Here is a 21,989-nt window from a genome sequence, read left to right on the forward strand (position 1 = left end):
AGACCCAAACCGTCCACCGTCATGGGAAAGAAATGCCACAATCGACTATATGTTTGTAACAGAACCAATCCTGGCAGTGACAAAATCATTTGAAATAACTAGAGTAGGCGCCAGTGACCACAACCCTCTCTCTACCACTTGGGAGGCAATAGGTCCTCCAACCGACCACATGGAAGCTAAAATAGTCATCAATGCACGGGGGAACTGACGAAAATTGTCAAAGGAGTCAATCGCAGACATAGAAAACAGATTCAACACTATGATTGATACAAAAGGCGCTAACAAAACAGATTACACTTCACTACTAATAAAGTACAAAAAAACTATATTCTCAAAAAGACCGGTGGAAATCCCCCAAGACATGTGTTCGACAAAACCCTGTTCGACAAACATCGTGTGCTTAGGCAAATCCAACGCAGAGCAAAACTTACCGCAACACCAGCGGCAAAGAAAGAAGCAGAAACGGCAGTAAAACACTACAAATCATGGGTTAAGGCACATCGGTTAAACCTTTACCAACAGGAATCCGAAAACATTTTAAAAACTATAAGTGGCAGAAACACAAGGGAATTTTGGAGTACACTGTGAGCTAATTTTGACCACCAAGAAAAATCTTTAACCTGCGAGATCGGTGAACACACTTGGTTAAAACATTTTGAAGGCATGTACTTGGCTCCAGTAACATCAACAACCACACACACAGGGGCCAAACCCTGTCCATGGGTAAGAGTGGATGACCCAGACGAGATCTGATTACGGATCTCACCCTTAAAGAACTCAAGAGCCCCAGGGCCCGATGGGGTCACGAACGTGGACTTAAAAACAAACCCAAAGGAGTGGGCGAGCCTTCTGAGCAAAATCTTTGGAAAATGTGCGGACTTAAAAACCATTCCTCCCTTATGGAAATCAGCCACAGTGGTACCTATATTTAAGAAAGGTGACAAAAAGGACCCAGCGAACTATCGACCAATCGTGTTGCTTGATGTAATGGGGAAAGTGTTTGGCTCTATGCTATTAGATCACTTCAAGACCTGGGCATCAAACGCTCCCTGTGAAGATCCTTTCCAAACAGGATTTAAGAAAAACATAGTCACGGCAGCCAACATATTGCTACTGAACGTGCTGAAGAACAAAGTCCTGGAAGGATGGCTGAGAATCTTCATTGCTTTTATCGTCCTCACACAGGCCTTTGACCGAGTAGACAGATCGAGACTCTGGTCAAAACTGGAAATGTGGGACTGTCCTCCCTCCCTGTTGAATCCAATCAAGGCCTTGTACACTGACACCAGTATGCGTATTCGCTTGGATCAAAACGGATTACTGTCAACCCCGATCTCAACAGCACGAGGTGTAAAACAGGAGTGCCCACTGGCTCCGGCTCTTTTCCTGGCATTCATTGGTGACATCAAGAGTTCAGACACAGAAATACGAACATTCTCACCAAAGCTTGGCAAAATTCCAATAACGAGGCTTCTCTATGCGGATGACCTAGTCCTACTGGACCATAGGCCGATAGGATTGCAACGGCAACTAACTAACTTACAAAGCTACATCCAAGAAAACAAACTGGAAATTAACGGAAAAAAACAAAGCTGCTCACGTTCGAGGCATCCTCAAGAAAAAGAGAAAAAACACGACTGAACCTCGAAGGTACGCCAATTGAAAAAGTCTTAGACTTCAAATACTTAGGGGTCATACTAGACTCTACAAAACAAGACAAAGCGATGCAAGTCTCACTAACATCGAAAATCAACAAAATGGCAGCACAAGCCAGGGCCATAGATAAAAAATTTGGTAGATATTCATTGATCCCAGTCCGAGAATTCTATAGAAAAAAGGTGATTCCAACCTTAATATACAGAGGAGACGCGATGATAAATCTACCAACTAACATCTGGCCAAAAATGGAGGCAAAATTTTGGAGAAAAGTCCTCATGTTACCAAACTCAACCCCTGGTGCTTCCATCCGTCAAGCGCTGAGTCTGCCTTCTCTAAAAAGCACAGTAGAACAGTCTACATTAATGTTATACAGGAAATGTCGGATGGCAGATCCTCCGTCAATCTACAATTTAATAAACCAAGAAATGGAACGAAACAGCAGCAAAAGGCTTTCACTTTGGAAAGAAAAGAACATCAAAGTGTTGGAACTAATACAGTCCAAGGAAAAAACATTCATCAGTAATCCGAGAAAATCCTAACAAAACTAAAAGAGCTTGATTGGAGAGTGACCTTGGAAGCAGCAGGGAAAAACAAACTGACAACTCATCTGCCTCCAAACACTAAAAAAGTGAATGAGCTCCAAGAATATATCAAAAAATTCCCATGTAAAAAGGGGAGAGACCTGCTGCTTCGTGCTCGCCTCAATCTGCTGCTGACAAATGAGATTTTGTCAATTAGAGGCAAATCCGCATCCAATCTCTGCCGCTTCTGTAGCACACCAGAAAAATAATCTATCCGTCACTTACTTCTAAAATGTGCCAGCAACCAACACATAAGAGAACAATATTTAAGACCCATCTTCTCAGACTTCACTATTTCAGATGAATCGACGTGTTGGGCTCACTTGATCGGAGGAGACAAGACAAAATGGCAATTAGCAACTTACAAAATACTGGAAGCAGTAAATCTGCCATGGCCATAGCCGACTACGAGGGCACATTTTAGAGAGACTTTACCACTTTACCACTTCGTGAGAAAGTTCACGAAAAAGGACATTTTGTAAAAATCTTTTCTTTTATTAAACACAAATAATATTTTTTAAAAAAGATACCCCTGCTTATTTGAACCCAAATTTGTTTAGAAAAAAATAAAGAACACATATTTTCAGAGATAATCATATATGATGCTTGGACCACCAAGAGTGGCCTGTAACTCGGCCCTGGGCCAATACCTGACCAGGTAATGCCCCCGGTGATGGGAGTTTATTGCTTAAATACATGTAGCATCTGTGAACTTGTTGGGGTGTCATTCCACACTCATCATCATCCTTACATCTCATGGAAACACGGAGTCATTTTCTCTTCGACCTCCTTTATTCCTTACTACATCTTAACTGCCCTTTCCCTTCCCTTGCCCCTCCCCTTTCTCCTGCCTCCGGCTCCCTCCCATCGTCCTGGGCTTCCCTCTTAAAGGGGCTCTGTCCTTTTTCCACTTACAACAGAACTCAGGAAGGAGATTTGCAATCAAGGTAGCTTTTTGAAAAAAAAGTGACTTCTTGGTAAATGGGACATTTGCTAAAATATCACTAACTTTCTTATCAAGACTAGATATAGTGTTTTTGTTTCTGAGACACAGGTAGTGTAAATGGACTATACTGAATTTTTAGTTAGGCTTTTTATGAACTGTTTTCACTTTTTGTGTCCTAAGGCTATTTCGGGAAAGCAGCACATGTGATGCCCAAACATCACTCAGAAACAAAAGACAAACAGGCCGATTCATGGAAATAATGTGCGCGGAAAAACCGGCGCATGCGTGCGAAAACGTGCGATTCGCAGTGCCACAGAAAAAATCGCAGAAAATCGCACAGAAAACAGCGCACATCCATTCATGGAAGCACGGGCACGAGCAAAATGTGGGATGTGCGCTGAAAAAGTGCACGCCGCATGCTAGCGCACAGGTCATCTAACGCTGTGCGATAAAGCCACAGCGAATTCGCACATAGCGCGGCGCACATCCCAAAAGTAGGCAGAAAACGGGGCGTGACACGCGGAATGGGGAACAACTCGTGAAAATGTGGGCGTCACAGGGGAGGTCCAGGAGGCAAGTGCGCGGAACGCCCAGACGCTCGCCTACAACAGGCATTCATGGAATCGAATCGGGTAAAACAGCGCACGGTCAAAGACGCGCACAGACCCATACCCGTATGCCACAGAAAGCAGGCGGTAGCGTCCCAATACATGTGCGCCGAAATGTGCGCTTAAAAAATACCGTATACACAGCACAGCGATTGTGCCTGGGGGAGCGTGTGTGTGCATTTCAGGGGTGCGCGCGAAGTCATACACGCGTTTTGGCTGGGTGCGTGTATATCAGGGGTGCGCAAGAAGTTTCACACGTGTTTTGGCTGGGTGCGTGTATATCAGGGGTGCGCGAGGAGTTTCACACGCGTTTTGGCTGGGTGCGTGTATATCAGGGGTGCGCGAGAAGTTTCACACGCGTTTTGGCTGGGTGCGTGTACATCAGGGGTGCGCAGAAGTTTCACACGCGTTTTGGCTGGGTGCGTGTATTTCAGGGGTGCGCAAGAAGTTTTACACGCGATTGTGCTGCGTGCGGGTATTTCAGGGGTGCGCGCAAAGTATTACACGCGATCGGGCCTGGGGGAGCAGGGTACGTGTATTGCAGGGGCTCACGGGTGTTTCTACACGCGATCGGGCCTCGGGGAGCGGGGTACGTGTATTCCAGGGGCTCACGGGTGTTTCTACATGCGATCGGGCCTGGGGGAGCGGGGTACGTGTATTCCAGGGGCTCGCGGGTGTTTCTACACGCGATCGGGCCTGGGGGAGCGGGGTACGTGTATTCCAGGGGCTCGCGGGTGTTTCTACACGCGATCGGGCCTGGGGGAGCGGGGTACGTGTATTCCAGGGGCTCGCGGGTGTTTCTACACGCGATCGGGCCTGGGGGAGCGGGGTACGTGTATTCCAGGGGCTCGCGGGTGTTTCTACACGAGATCGGGCCTGGGAGAGCGGGGTACGTGTATTCCAGGGGCTCGCGGGTGTTTCTACACGCGATCAGGCCTGGGGGAGCGGGGTACGTGTATTCCAGGGGCTCGCAGGTGTTTCTACACGCGATCGGGCCTGGGGGAGCATGTGCGTGTATTCCAGGGGTGCGCGTGAAGTGTTTCACGCGATCGGGCCTGGGGGGGAGCGGGGTACCACTCACCGTCTGCCTTGCATGTAGAAGAACGCGTAGCCAACACCCGCTGTGAAGTAATAGCGAGTGAACCCCAACGGATGGAAAACACACGCACCACACGAAAAGCACGTACAGAGAAGCTCTGCCAGGGCAACGCCCGTGCGCGAAACCGCACAGACGCGCTTACGCTGCAAGGGCCTTTGGTCCAATGAAATCACGTACGCGTGCTGACGCGCTTACGCGCTAAGGCCCTTTCCTCGAATTTCACGCTGACGTGCAGGATTTACACGTGCCAAATCACTCCGTATCAAGCTGGCCACGCGAAAACACACGGAAGACCACACTCCTGCCCAGAAGGCCGAATCACTGCCCCCCAGTGCCCCGAGCAGCCTCCCACGTGCCATCTGCTGCTGCCTGCCTGCCTGCCTGCCTGCTGCCACCGTGCCCTGCCATTTGGTGCCTGCACATCAGCCATCTGCAGGGGTCCAGTTGCTGTGTCCACCCCTGCTGGAACAGAAGACTCCCGACTCAGATAACATCGCTCCACAGCCCAGCCCCAGGATCCAGTTGCCCACCCACTCCTGTCCCTGGGGTTGCCATGTCGGGCACATCAACATCTGACACCAGTGGCAACCCCCGGCCAGAGGGGCAGAGGGGCACCAGCTTCACTGCCACCGAAGTTGGTGTCCTGGTGGAGCAAGTCCTGGGGCAGTATGATGCCCTCTTCGGATCGTCCCGCGCCAACAGGGAAGGACGGGAGAGGATCTGGGCCGACTGTGTGGTTGCCATCAACGCGGAGGGGGTGGCAACCCGCACCATCCAGAAGGTCAAGAAGCGCTGGGAGGACTTGAGGTCCAGGACCCTCATAAAGGCCCGGCGCCTCGTGGAGGGGGGCCGGGGCCGCATGAATTCCATCCAGATGGGGGTCCTGGAACGCATACACCCAGCGCTCCACGCCCAGGTCCTTGAGAGGGAGACCCGTCTGGAGTTGAGCGGTAAGTGGCCAATCATTGCTGTGTGAGACAGGGCATGTTGCGGTGTGCTGGTTGCCTGATACTTGCCAGCATGTGTGACATAGGCCATGTACGCATGTATGTGTGCAGGGACATCATGGTAATGCATGTGCGACCAGTAATGTGTGAACCGCACGGTTGTTGCATGTGTCCAAATGCGACATGGGGAGCCCTGTGCAGATTACACACATGAGAGCATGGCAGTCTCTGTTCGTGGACATGGGTGGGGGTGAGGGATGGGTGCTGATGCCAGGAACATATATGGTATCCATGTCTGTGTGCCTGACCTGTGTATCTATGACTTGTGAATGCCATGGATGCATGACACATGTCTGTGACAATTTACAGATTCACTGATGCAGCCTAGTCATCCTTGTATGCACTGTGATTGGGGTGTACGGGGCCAGATGGATGTGACTGAGGTGAAGTGTGTGCATGTGATAGGCATGACCCATGATGCATGTGAGTACCATTACATTGTCTGATTCGAGAGTCCATTGGACATGTATGGAAATGTCCATGGCATGCACCATGCCTGTCACTGTGTGTGTTTTGCCTGGACCGACCCGTGTGTTGTGGAGGGACATGATGGAAGTGTACTTTGACAGTGGTACTCATCTGCTATTGCTTCCTGTCTAGGGGAACATTGTACAGTACCCTGATGCTTGTGTTTCATGTCTCCCTCTACGCAGCGGCTAGTGAAGAAGAGGGCGGAGACGGCGCTGTGGAGCAAGGCGGCGGGGATGCCCCCATGGCTGCAGCGGAAGGGGTGGGTGAGCCCCCACAGGGGCCTGCTAAGGTGGTAGACGGTGAGGAGCCATCCAGGTTGGTGGTTTCCACAGAGGAGGAGGAGGCCGCCACTGAGGCGCACATGGGGCCTGGTGGGGGCATCCCTGCTGGTGCAAGTGGTGCAGTCCAGGGGCAGGGGCAGGAGGCAGCACAGGTCACCGTGGAGGGGCCTGTGCATGTCGCTGCCCCTGACCCTGTGGGTGCACCACCATGCACCAGCAGGGATGCCCCGTCCCAGGCCCGTCCGCAGGTAGAGGGGATGTCCATGTCATCTGACTCCCCTCCACCTGCGGACGTGGGGACCCCTGGCCGTATGGGGAAAGGTCCTGATTGGGGTTGCGATGCGCACGGCTGTGATTCGTGATGCTGTGCGTGCTTCCCAGGAGGAGCACGCATGTCATCACGAAGAGCACCGTGCCGACGTGGCCCAATTGGGATCGTCCATGTTCGGGGGTTTCCTGCATGTGTCGGCCAATCTGGCGGCCCTCTCCCCCTCTGTAGAGACTATATGCCAAGTCGTTCTCCTTGCCATCTTCTGGCCCAGATGCCACCAGGGCCCCCTGTGGACCTGCCCTGACCAATGCAGCCAGCTCGGTGGGGATCCCATCCCTGCCACAGTCGGGAGTCAGAGGTCCAGCAGGGGTGGACACCACAGCAACTGGACCCCAGCAGATGGAGGATGTGACGGCATCATCGAGCAGGGCACGTGCACGACGGCGTCGGTGGTTTCCATCAGCCTGGATGCCGTCATGCTGGCACAGGCAGTTGCGTCGGAGGCAGCAGCAGGCTCAACGTGGGAGGCATCATGGCTCGGGGCCAACAACATCAGGGGTGCAGGCATCGGCCGGAGGGCAGGAGAACCCTGGAATGGGAGTGGCTTCCGTGTGGGAGCGGTTGTGCCAGCAGATAGGTGCGTAGCGGCAGCGGGCAGAGGAGGAACGGCTAACAATGGTCAGGGCGGAGAACTCCATGCGCAGGGTGCTGAGGCGGGCTGAGTGCCTCGAGGGTCTTCGCAGGGAGTTTGAGCTGGACACTGCATCATCCCTGCGGGACCTCGGGACCAGGGAACATGCCCGCCTCCAAGCCATTGAACAGGAGTTCGATGATGCCCTGGCCCATGACAACAACCAGTGAGCCGTCGGACTAGCCCGCTGCCTTTGTATATAGTTATATAGTTAGTGTTAGGTTTCCTTTAATTTATTTTTATTTGGTTGCGATTGGACAATGCGCCACATTTTTGTATGTAGTTCAGTTTTTAGTTAGTCGTCATAGTTAGGTTTCATTTGGTTGGGCTCATGGACCCCGGATCATCTTGTAAATAGTTCTTCAATGGATTTTATTATTTTTTTGATTTTTTCATGGACATTCATCTTCTTTTGCTTGTTTTGCTTTGTGGTTTTTCTCATTTCATTTCCATTCAAGTTGATTTTCATTACATTTTTATTTTCATCCTTCAATGTGTCGTATCATCTCATTGCTTTCATGCATGTCATGTTGGGTGTTTTAACATTCACTTGCAGCCATTGTGTGTGACAGACATGTGTTCATTTGCATGATTTACATTGGGTGTGTAACATGTAATTGCCTTTGGTATGTGGGTGGATGTGATAGTTGGTTGGCCCTTTTGGCAGGGGAGGATGGCCATTACGGACATGGTTGGGGATTGTTGGGACCCAGGTGCAGGGGGGCATGGATGGGACATGGGAGAGGGCCTGGTGGAGGGTGCCCCTGCACTGCTGGGGGTGGGGGTGGTGGGGAACATGGGTGGGGGCCTGGTGGAGGGTGCCCCTGCACTGCTGGGGGGTGGGGGTGGTGGGGAACATGAGTTGGACATGGGTGGGGGCCTGCTGGCAGGTGCCCCACAGTGCTGGGGGTGGGGGTGGTGGGAGACATGGGTGGGGGACTGGTGGAGGGTGCCCCTGCACTGCTGGGGGGTGGGGGGGGTGGGGAACATGAGTTGGACATGGGTGGGGGCCTGCTGGCAGGTGCCCCACAGTGCTGGGGGGTGGGGGTGGTGGGGAACATGAGTTGGACATGGGTGGGGGCCTGCTGGCAGGTGCCCCACAGTGCTGGGGGGTGGGGGTGGTGGGGAACATGAGTTGGACATGGGTGGGGGCCTGCTGGCAGGTGCCCCACAGTGCTGGGGGTGGGGGTGGTGGGAGACATGGGTGGGGGCCTGGTGGAGGGTGCCCCTGCACTGCTGGGGGGTGGGGGTGGTGGGGAACATGAGTTGGACATGGGTGGGGGCCTGCTGGCAGGTGCCCCACAATGCTGGGGGGTGGAGGTGGTGGGGAACATGAGTTGGACATGGGTGGGGGCCTGCTGGCAGGTGCCCCACAGTGCTGGGGGGTGGGGGTGGTGGGGAACATGAGTTGGTGATTATTTGTGCAAGGAGACATGTGCCTTTGCTGGGGGGCATGCCCATGTTGGGTGGGCTGCCTGCGGGACATGACCAGGGATGCAGGGTAGTCCCCTGTGGTGTGGGCTGCCTGCAGGGGCCGTGGAGGGTGTACAGGGAACACCTGGGAGGACCCACACTGGCAAATCACATGTAGGACTCCCCGGCACCCCTGCAATACACGTACCCTGCTGAAATCGCGTGTAAAACTTTCTGCGCACCCCTGGTATACACGCACACGCTCCCCCAGGCCAGATCGCGTGTAAAACCACCCGCGAGCCCCTGAAATACACGCGCCCAGCCAAAACGCGTGTGTAACTTCTTGCGCACCCCTGATGTACACGCACCCAGCCAAAACGCGTGTGAAACTCCTCGCGCACCCCTGATATACACGCACCCAGCCAAAACGCGTGTGGAACTTCCCGCGCACCCCTGAAATACACGTGACCAGGCCAATCGCGTGTGGAACTTCTCGCGCACCCCTGAATTACACGCACACGCTCCCCCAGGCCCGATCGCATGTGAAACCACCCGCGAGCCCCTGAAATACACGCGCCCAGGCCAATCGCGTGTGGAACTTCTCGCGCACCCCTGAATTACACGCACACGCTCCCCCAGGCCCGATCGCGTGTGAAACCACCCGCGAGCCCCTGAAATTCACGCGCCCAGGCCAATCGCGTGTGAAACCACCCGTGAGCCCCTGTAATACACGCGCCCAGGCCAATCGCGTGTGGAACTTCTCGCACACCCCTGGATTACACGCACACGCTCCCCCAGGCCTGATCGCGTGTGAAACCACCCGCGAGCCCCTGAAATACACGCGCCCAAGCCAACCGCGTGTGGAACTTCTCGCGCAGCCCTGAATTACAGGCACACGCTCCCCCAGGCCCGATCGCGTGTGAATCCACCCGCGCGCCCCTGAAATACACGCGCCCAGGCCAATTGCGTGTGAAACTTCCCGCGCACCTCTGATATACACGCGCCCAAGCCAATCGCGTGTGGAACTTCTCACGCACCCCTGAATTACACGCACACGCTCCCCCAGGCCCGATCGCGTGTGAAACCACCCGCGAGCCCCTGAAATACACGCGCCCAGGCCAATCGCGTGTGAAACCACCCGCGAGCCCCTGTAATACACGCGCCAAGGCCAATCGCATGTGGAACTTCTCGTGCACCCCTGGATTACACGCACACGCTCCCCCAGGCCCGATCGTGTGTGAAACCACCCGCGAGCCCCTGAAATACACGCGCCCAGGCCAATCGCGTGTGGAACTTCTCGCGCACCCCTGAATTACACGCACACGCTCCCCCAGGCCCGATCGCGTGTGAAACCACCCGCGAGCCCCTGAAATACACGCGCCCAGGCCAATCGCGTGTGGAGCTTCTCGCGCACCCCTGTAATACACGCACATGCTCCCCCAGGTCGCGTGTGTTACTTCTCGCACTGGTACAGGGTTGGCGCAGCCCTTTGCGATGGTTTTGCGATCTTGTTGGCTTTTCCTTGCGCGAGGGCGTTCTTGGGGGCGTAACTGGCGCTGCTGCAGGGTCACTGCGATACTCTGCGCCACGGCTTGTTTTGGAGGATTAATCCATGAATACGATGTGCGCTGAAATGGATTTTATCGCACGCGGCTGGCGCAGACATTCGCACGGGTACACTCTGCGCCAGCCGCGTGCGATACTTTTGACTGTATTTCCATGAATCGGCCTGTAGGTTTAGTCCACAACCCGCCTTTCGGCTAGAAACCTATCACGTTCTGAATGGGAAAGCAGGCGCCCTCTTGGAATATCACTGATACACAGGGGTGAAGATTAAAACTCACAAGGGAGAGACTAGAAGCGTAGTCTCTCACTGATGCTCAATATTGAAACCCATTGAGGCAGACCCATAAACTGCTTACCAATTACGGCATTCTTCTTGCTGCACACTTCAAATCTTTCTGTTGGAATATACAATTTTTGGATTTACACTTGTTCTGCCTTGATAACGACCCAGGAGGGGTCACAACATGTGTTGGCCGACTCATAATTAAGCTCATCCTTATTTATTTTGATTCTGTGGAGTACTGTGCCCTGTGGAAACTGCATCCTTGTGGACTTTAGAACGCTCGTTTTCAGCTGCTTTATTTATTATTGCCATCACAGCACTGCAAGCCATAGGAGGCTCTTGCTGTGCACCGGCCGCTTCCTGGAGGAGGCAGAGCCCTCTTGCTCTCACGTGATCAATCACGTGACTTCCTGGCCTACAAAGCGCAAACGCAACTGCCCGTGCGGCGAGTACTGTGCCCTGTGGAAACTGCATCCTTGTGGACTTTAGAACGCTCGTTTTCAGCTGCTTTATTTATTATTGCCATCACAGCACTGCGAGCCATAGGAGGCTCTTGCTGTGCACCGGCCGCTTCCTGGAGGAGGCGGAGCCCTCTTGCTCTCACGTGATCAATCACGTGACTTCCTGGCCTACAAAGCGCAAACGCAACTGCCCGTGCGGCGAGTACTGTGCCCTGTGGAAACTGCATCCTTGTGGACTTTAGAACGCTTGTTTTCAGCTGCTTTATTTATTACTGCCATCACAGCACTGCGAGCCATAGGAGGCTCTTGCTGTGCACCGGCCGCTTCCTGGAGGAGGCAGAGCCCTCTTGCTCTCACGTGATCAATCACGTGACTTCCTGGCCTACAAAGCGCAAACGCAACTGCCCTTGTGGCGTTAAGCCCGATAGGGGTAAAGGCCTGGGGCTGTTAAGCGGCTGCTAGGCGCTGGTGGCGCATTAAGACGGGAGACTGCGGCGGAATATCCTCTTTGATCCTTTCCGAGCGTCTTATTACCCTGTAAAAATCGCGCCAAGCCTTAGCGGCGTTGACTCCTGGACAACATTGCTTATTAGCAAGTTGAGACAGGCCAAACAGATTCCTGATTAATTTTTGAGTGCCGCCTTGCTGCTGATAAACATGGAAAATGGAACTGCCCCAAGGCTAATCCACGGCACCACAACCTGGCGTCGGAGCGCACACCAGAAACCGTCTCTTACAACTGCGGCGGCAGCACTCTAAACCAGGAAAAATCAAGGTAAGCGATTCGTGCACTAATGTTGATGTCTCACCGTCGCATGGAGGAACCTTGCTGGCAAATGCTAATGTCCCTGTAACCTCGTAGACAGTCACCTTACTTCCGATCAAATCCATTAAGCTGTCTTATACCAATAATGCTACTACAACCTTGCTTGATAAATCTGCGTCCGACAAGTTGATTACCGATCCCCTAGATACAGCAGTCATGACGGAGGCCGCTGTAACTACCTGCCAACCAAATATAAATAACTCGCATCAAATACGCTTAAAACCAAATATTGAACAAAATCAAATCTCTGAACTCTTACCAACAGAAAGTGATGTACAATTAACAAGTCCAGAAGTAAATCACTCCTATCTATTCTCAGCGGATTCTGCGAGTAATAGTGTGCAGTTGCCTCCACCTACGGTATATCTAGATGTCTCGGAAACATTCACATTTGATATCACAGATACCGACCTGCTGGCAATGCCGTCCCCGTCCATCGGAACGTTGAATTCCCTTGCATTACAAACAAGTGCCAATCACTCTCTCATAGTGGCAAACAAAAATATTGTGCAACAAGGCGACACCAAATCTCAGGAAAGATCGAATGCTCCACAATTAATCGACACAACACTCGACACACATGATGCTAAATTACAGTTGTGCACTACAGAATCTAAATCACTGACCTCCTCACACAATATTACTGAAAATCTAAGCGTCAGTGCGCAAGATCAAATGATGCCTCTAGTATCAGATAAAATGGAGAAGGCAGCGTCCATCCAGAGTTCCCCTTTGACATCTAACACAGGCACTCCAATAAATGTGGACGTCGTCACACGTGAAGAACGAGTGACTGCTCGCCTAAAAGCAGACTTCAATCTTATGCGTGAACGCCTAAACGACAGTTTCACTAACAAACATGATAATGGTGGATCATCGGCTCGAAATGTGAGCACACAGCTTAAAGCAACAACCCAGCTACTAGATAAAGCGGCTACTTCGCATGATCCAGCTACCACATCAAGTGTGTTTCATCTTGATTTGCCTGAAGACTCTCAACAAAATAGTCCCTACAAATCGAGTACAGAAAAGCATAATCATGATGAAACTGAAGCAGGTCAAGCTGATAATATTCCAGCTGAAAGAAGAACGCCTCAGGAATGTGCAAGCCTCTCAATGGATAATTCTAACACCATGAAAGGGAACATCTCGATCGCTGCAGGGATTCAGATCCATAACAATGTCCTAGCAGCAACGTCAATTGCCCTAATGCCATTCATGAAACTATATGAGGCTTTAAATGACTCAGTGCGCGATCAAAACTCGATGCTATCATTGATGAATCAAAAATTGACCTCAATAGAAAAATGCAATGAACATTTAAACAATCGCCTAGATTCGGAAGCTGTTGCCACATACCAATGGCACTCACGTATAAATGAAATAACAAAACGAGAAGCCCATGAAAAAGTAGACCTTGCCGAGGATCAGGCACAATGTTGCTGTACAGCCGCAAGGACCCATGTCGACCAACATCAATAACACCACACATTCCTCATCTTCATAATTCCCTGTCACCACTTAATGCAACCAAGTTAAAAGCGGTTGAAGATAAGAAAAACGGCACGAAATTCAACAGTGCGTTCAATAAAACCAAAGATCACGCAACAGCTCAGATTGCTGAGGATTCGATGTCAACTGAAGAAAGAACAAGAGTGAATTCCTCTACACATACTGTGGAGCAAACAAATTCAACGGTGAATATCGAGGTATCCCTTGAACAAGCCGGTAAATCGTCTAAAGACGAGAAGTCAAGCTCACAGATTGTTCACTCAAATAGAGAAACAACAGCTGAGAAAAAAATCTCTTTTGATATATTTTCCGGCACAGCAAAATCAATAAAAACTAAAGATTCTATAGCAATGTTAAAGGCAAAACAAGTAAAACCTGTGAAAATAAGGAAGAACGGACCAGCTCCAAAACGCCCACGAACAAATAATACCAGAAAATACATAAGGAACTTGTCCACGCCTCCTCGCATCAAAGAAAACAAAACGCTATCAGTGTCTAAATTGCCGGAACAGCAAATCAGCAATAAAAATTAACTAGACAATGATGCGGGTAATTTGAGGAAGGCTATAAAACGCGGACGAGATGACAATAGTTCATCTGCTGACCTGTCCATAAATGAATCTATAGTCAGTTGGGGAAGATGAAGATTATGATGTCGAATCGCATGAAATGGTGGACCTGACAACGAAAGCTGTTGATTGTACAAAACAGTCTACTACAGACAAGTCCGTGTTGAATGCTCGTTATCCATTAGGACCACCTAGATCACAGATATCACTACGAGAAAAAGAACATCGTGTTTCTAATAAAGATAGGTCAGGTTCACGAAGTGGAGGCCATGGAGTTCCTAAAACATCTGTACTGACACTCAACCCTAAATTCACGAATGCGCAAATAAGAAATCATAAAAATCTAAATAATCAAGTCAGACTAGCGCAGCATGATTCAGGGAGAGGAAGGTGGTGCAAACTCGAACTTGAAAACATCTTGGAGGATCAAAACGAAGTAAATTTGAACAGAGCCAATGTCATGAGACTGCTGCATAATGTACCTGCACTTCGAAATACCCGATCAGACGACATCGGAATAGTAGAATATAAAACCGAGTCGAGATCCGATTGGGTAATCCTGCATATGAGGTCTAAAACCGTAGCAAGACCACTATTAGATGCCAAAGATGATTTGTTATTCTTCGGTTTTAATCTAACAATATTAGAAGATGATCAGCCTCTTCGCGATTCGATAAATGGTGACTGTTCAAATCCAACATCAAACAATGTCAAAAGAGCAATGTTGAGGAAACAACTCACACAACAGTCAACACTCTCAAATGATATAATTACCCAAAGGAAAAACGCATAGGATGATGCAGAATCGGGATGTAGGAACCAACTATTAACTTCATGGAATACACGAGGCTTCGCACATTTGTTTCGTGGAGGCAAATCATTGGACATACAAAGCATGTTCATTTGTCTCCAGGAGACCTGGCTCCGGAAGACCCCCTCATGCGATGGCTACACAACTTATCTAAATATGGCCGGTAAAAACCAAACCGGACGCCCCTTCTCTGCCCTTCTATCAATGATAAAAAACTCTTCAGGCTGGGAAGTGATTAGAATCCAAAATCCTAACCTATTTGTACAGGCCATTACTTTGTAATCATCAGTTCACGATCTGCGGGGAAACCCATATAAACAACACCTTCTTCTGATAAACACCTATTGGAACCCTGCTATGATCTCAGAAGCTGAGTATTTGGCGTCTGTAACTATGCAAATAGATGCTTGCTATGTCGCATTTGATGAACCACTCATTCTGATCTGCGGTGACTTGAATTTTAATTGGTTCGATAATATCAAGGGAGACCGTCCAAACGTAACACACCAAATTCCCACGGAAGTTTCTGATCGTGGCACTAAGTGGGCGTATGAACTAACATCACGAAATTGCTCAATGCTAAATGGATGTACCAGAGGCGACATTCCTGCAGCTGCAACATGGCACCGGGGAGATACAAAAAAAACATTAGATTATATCTGGGTCTCCGATAGTTTACATGTTTTCATTTCAGATCTACACGTAAAAAAATCTACAACAAGCGATCACGATGTCCTCATCTTATCATGGTTGTATCCACAGAATATAAGCATTCGAAGTTCCGCTGTGCAACTCGAGATCAATAATACTCATAATCGTCTACGGATAAATAGTAAACAGATTGATAAAGTAACAGTCGAATTCATTCAATCATGTTCCCTTAGGGCACACACAGAATATGTGGCCCTATTAAAACAGTATACTAGCACAAATAAGAGCACTCTCAGAGATTATGTTCACCCATTTAGCCCGGAGGTACATGAAGCAAAAAAATCATTAGCGAAAGATCTGAAAATACTAAGGAAAGTAGGCGGAAATAATCTAAAGATGCTAATAACGAAGAGGCGCCAACGCTATCGGAACTAGCTTAAGTCCTTCAACATCATACGTGACCAAGAACAAGCCGAACTAATGCTCCGCCTATTGATCCAAAAAGACTGTTCAAATATATGGAAAATAATAAATAATGGCCACTTAAATCAAACCAACTCCTTAGCGAACGGAGTGAATGCAGCTACTTGGGTGAATCACTACTATGCGGTATTTAACAACAAGCATGAAGACCCTCTTCTATATTCTACACCAGAAGAGTGCACGTGGGACGTGATTGAATCTTCTGCTGAAATTGTAAAAGCAATCCAAAAATTAAAGTCTTCTCGTGATGCAGGCCCCGATGGGATCTCCAATATTATGCTAAAAGCAAATAAGGAAAACTGGGCGCAATTTATCAAAGTTTTATTCGTTCAAATTGCCCAAACATCAAAGATCCCCGACTCATGGACCAATGCTATCGTCGTGCCGGTATTTAAAAGAGGCAACCGCAACGATCCAGCAAATTATCGGCCCATCGCATTGCTAGACACCATAGGCAAAATATTTGCAACCTTTCTGCAAAGGAAAATATCGCGATGGGCAGAAAATAAGATGATCCTTGACGTAAGACAAACTGGATTTACACAAGGAGTTGGCGTGGAACTCAATTTGTTACTATTAAATTTGGCAAAACTAGACGCATTAAAACACAAAAAAAGACTGTTTTTGGCTTTCGTTGATCTAAAACAAGCTTTTGATAGCATCGATCGGAAGCTTCTGTGGCAGAAATTGAAGAACTGGGGCTGCCCTAACGAGCTGCTATCCCCGCTGATGGCACTCCACGTCAATACTAGTATTCGTGTGCGCCTAAATACAGCTGGTGACCTATCAGAGGTTATAAAAACCACAAGAGGTGTAAAACAAGGTTGCCCTCTTGCAGCCCTGCTGTTTAAACTCTTCATAGCTGATTTACCTGAGGCACTTGCTCAGACACTGTGTTTTCCGCCAAAAATAAATGGAACCCATGTGAGCCATATAATCTACGCCGATGATATTGTGTTGCTGGACAGCACGGAAATAGGCCTACAGAGATCATTGTCAACCTTACGGACTTATCTAATGGTAAACCACCTAAGCATAAATGTGAAAAAATCGCAAGTGATGGCTCTAGGTCTCAAAACCAAATCGAAAAAAGTGTTGTTCAATTGGAAACTAGAAAATGGGCCTCATTAGGAGTCAGGCGTTAAGGGGTTAACAGCGCCGTAAACGGCGCCGACCCTTAACGCCTGATTCCGAGGTCCCTTAGCGCCATGGAGATCTTAACGGCTGTTTTTTGCAGCCGTTAAGATCCATGGCGCTAAGGGACCTTGTCGTTAATTACGCCACCGTAATTTACGGTGGCGTAATTAACGCCTTCCCCACTCTCATTATGCCCTATGGGGCAAAAATGGGAATGGGGAAGGGTAAATGGGTAAATGGGGATTTACCGCCCCACTCACCTTGGAATGGGGCGGTAAATCCGCCATCCACCATGGCGTAAACATAGTTTACGCCATGGTGGTAAGTTACAACCCAGGCGGTAACTTACCGCCTGGGTTGTAATGAGGCCCAATGAGTCCTTGATTAAAACTGACGCGATTCGTTATCTGGGGGTTTCCTTTAATACTTCGATTAGAGAATGGAGTTGGACTAATAATGTCAAATGCCGTATGCAAATGTTTGCTTTGCAAAGACAAAAACTGCATACAAATTATGGAAAATTCTCCCTCCAACCATTAATGACCTTCTATCTCCAGAAAGTGATCCCGGCGATATGCTTTGGTAGCGAATCAGGGTGGAATATCAGTGCAAGTTTCTGGGCTCAAATTGAAGGATGTTTTTGGTGCAAAGTTCTCCATCTTCCACATAGCGTCTCTATGGTGGCTCTGAGGCACGAACTGGGTCTTGTACCTTTACACACGACCGTACTGTGGAAATCCTTAGCACTTCTAAGGAAAATGCGAATATCCCCAGCCTCAAAACCCTATTGCATTCTAGCGAACAAAAATCATGATTCATCTGCCTCATTGATAAACAGTTGGGAGGAGAAACTACTAGCCATCCTGAATGAGGCCGACATAAAAATGTCACTGGTCATTAGGACACCGCAACTGGCAAAAGAAAAATTTAAACAATAGAAATGCATCATAAATGCCGAACAACGCTCTGCATCAGCTTCGGCTTTAGATCTAGGCCTAAGCTTGCAGAAAATGGATGAACTGCCAAAGTATCTGGCCAAATTTCCTTCAAATTACCATCGGAACCAAATTTTAAGATTACGTCTTAACCTCTACAAAACAAAAGAGCGGCTGATGAAAGTAAAAGATCAGATGACAAAAAATAACATATGCCGTTTTTGTCAAAAAGAGACTGAAACAATTAAACATCTGATAATCGAATGCCCACAAATTGCCAGGCAACGCTCTCTACATTTAGAACGATATGCACCGTTAAACGGTAACATGGTTGAATGGTGGAACCATTTGATTATGGGGACTAATGTACTGCTAACCTGCGGTGTGATTAATTTTATGGACATGATCCTAACATCATCATCATTGGAATCAATAACCCAAGTCTGCACTAACCACAGATGAGAAATGTGGAAGGACTTGGGATATGGGAAATCGGAATGGCAATGACTATAAAAGTTTGGTTTGCTTTTACAAAACTAAAAGTCAATTAAAAAAATAAATAAATAATTTATTTTGATTCTCCTTCATTATTTTTGACAAAACATACAGGAATAAAGAGTAATTTTCATTAGGACCAGCGCGAGATTCACAGGCACCCCATTCTACAATTGTATTGTATTGTGTCTATATAGTGCGCTGTTAAGATGGATTTCTGAACTCTGTCCTGGAGGGGCAGAGGTTCAGAAGGCCAGCCTAGTTTCTTGGAACAGGGTAACCTCTGGACAAGCCAGACCAAACAGGGTAGCGATGGCGGCGGTCAAGACTAGGTCTCAAGAGGGGTGAGGGTGAATGAAAGCCCGCAATGAGCACACAAAGCAAGGCCACTTACAAATTACTCCAAACAGGTGTTATATTAAAAATATAGACACATTTATTACAAGGCCTCTGTAACATTGACCATAGTAAAGAATCACGGTAGAACTCAAGTAAACCAACACATCACAATCAAAATACAATATATATACAATTACCAAAAGGTCTAAAGAGTTAGACGCACGTAATGTGCAGACCACCTAGATGGGGAGGAAAACAGGCAGTGCGAATAATAGTTAGACCCAGTTCGCCTTCAGAGACACCTAACTAAAAGGAAGTCCGAGCCCTACGAAGAGTGGAGCCTTGTACTCAAAAGTACCTGCACACGCTGGTGCCAACGGGCAAAAGGGAGTCTCTTCGAGGAAATCAGGCAGTTCAGTTTGGTGAATAAATGCAGGTGAACAGATCTCCGCGACTCAAGCGCAACCTCCACTTTTGAGCAGAAGCAGAGCGCGAGTATGGAAAGGCGTGCTGTTTGACACAGTGGGGAAAAGCTATGGGCTACTGCAGGAGGGCGACCGGGTCCTAGCGTTGCTACTCACCGGTCCCCGATGCAGGCAGATCCAGGCTTCTCCATGTCAGTTTCAGTGCTGGCAGGTTTCAAATTCGAGCAGGGGACGTCTTGGCGTCGTGTAGATTCCGCGGCAGCAGAAGTTAGAGTTGAGGATGTCCCAAACTCAGTGAACCTGCACAGGTTGATGCCACAGCAGGACAACCGAGCGGCTGTGTGTATTTCAGCCCAATGTACACTTCTCACTTCAGACCTGGGAACGCCAAGTGTACGAATCGAGTGAGAGTGTCAAGGACTCATAATACAGCAGCAACCTGACGGCGGTTACAAAGCAAGACTCCTGGGTAGGCTGGTCAGTCCACTGGATGGCCCAGAGACACTTCCGAAGGCTTACGTGCAGGAGATGGTGAAGATGCCGAGAATAGTTGTTCCCACTATTCTAATGGGTTGAAGTACCAGTACAGGCCTTCTCGTTCGATCAGAGGTAGAAAATGGTTTCATAGGGCGACAGCAGTGCAGAGGAGCAGTCCTTCAGCGGGTCACCAGCGATTCCTTGGTTCAGCCTCTTGGTTGCAGGATACTTGGCTCCTGTATCCCTTTGTTTGTGAGAACTCAGGAGATCGACATGGTAGTGGTGTTTCCAGCCTCCTCTTATTCAGGGTTCCCTTCGCGCCAAAACGGAGAGGACCCAATGGGAGATCTGCTCACAAAACACTCACACCATATGTGGACCTATCATGGACCACTGCGGTCCCATGCATTCAAGACACACTAGACTCTCTGGCACCCAGGATGTGTACTGGGACCAGACATCCCAGCCCACATCCTGGAGGCACACACAAGGCCTGTAGAAGCCCGCAAAAGCATCTGTGTTTCGTGGGAAAGTACATGCCCAAATAAGGAAGGCCCCGGGTCGGTTCGACCTGGGGAAGGTGAAGGGGGCAAGGCGATCAGCGGACAGGACAAAGAGCCTCGTGGTCTGGCCATCTTGGGAGCCAGGCCACCCTTTTGGGCGAAGCGCGAGAAACGCGCTTAAACAGCCAAAAGGAGCTCAAAACATAAAGAAACGATCGCTGCCACCATTCCCGTCCGTGATTCACTTACACCGCTCGATAACAATCCACGAGAGTGACTAGGGTCTATCGAGTGACTAGAGACCCAAGAGAGCAGTAACTTTGCTTACTGTGCCCTCTTGTGCCATGTTGCGCAAAAGCTGCAACATGAGCGAAAGAACTACGGAAAACAACGTTTCCCGGTACTGACTGTCTTACGGCCATGTCAGGATCCCTGTAAGAATGGAGCGAAAGCCCAGAGGAGTGCGGCAGGAGGCCGTGCTTCTCTGGCAAAGTCTAGATCAGGGTGTAAAACAACAGCAAAATGTTTAGGGGTTGCCACATGGAAGGAAAATTACCTACAATTATGAAATCTTTCCTAACATGCGCCAAGCCCTGAGGCATCTGGGTACATTTCTTACAAGATACATATTTACAGTTACAGGCAGGGTATTTGCACAATTTACAGGAAAATATTTACACGGGAGTTCAAATATGCAGAGACAAGCAAGGTATGTATCATTAACAATACAGTGTTGACATGAACTTTGATAGTTACATGGGAGGAAAATACTATGCATGCCAGGCAGAGTAGCTGGGTAAACATTACAGGCAATTAGATGTGTGGACTGTGTATGGTGGGGGCTGCAACATAGAGGGTTGTTTTTGTTCAGGATGAGCCAGGCTTTGCCCTTCTTACGGAATTTGTGGTAGGAGGGTTCAAGTCTGATGTTAAGAGGTAAGGCATTCCACGTTTTGACTGCAAGAACTGGGAAGCTTTTACCCCCTGCCTTTTGCAGTTTGAACCTGGGTATGATGAGGCAGTTGGAGTGGGAAGATCTGGTCTGTCTGTCTGTCTGATGTGTTAAATTTGAATTTGTCACGGAGGTATGTAGGTGCTTGATTATGTATGCATTTGGATATAAGAGAGAGAGTCTTAAGTTTAATTCTTTGGCTAATTGAGAGCCAGCGAACACTACGTCTCATCTCTGAGATGTGTAGTTTTCTAGGGAAGTTAGTTGCTGCTCTAAGTGCGTTGTTTTGATAGATCTGCAGTTTGCATAAGTTATGCTGACTGGTGCCTAGAAATAGTGCATTACATTAGTCTACCTTAGTTAGTACGAGAGCCCTAGCCAGAGTGATACAGTTGTTGGGTGTCAGGAAAGGTCTACAAGCGTTAATGAGCTTACATGTGTAAGTAGTGGTAGACGCTGTGGCATTGATTTGTCCTCCTAGCGAGAGGGTGAAGTCGATGTACATACCTAGCGTTTTTACGTCTTTTGAGACTTTAA

The sequence above is a fragment of the Ambystoma mexicanum genome, chromosome 6p (genome assembly GCF_040938575.1).
Source record: "Ambystoma mexicanum isolate Mex_15411 chromosome 6p, UKY_AmexF1_1, whole genome shotgun sequence".
In the NCBI taxonomy this organism is placed as follows: domain Eukaryota; kingdom Metazoa; phylum Chordata; class Amphibia; order Caudata; family Ambystomatidae; genus Ambystoma; species Ambystoma mexicanum.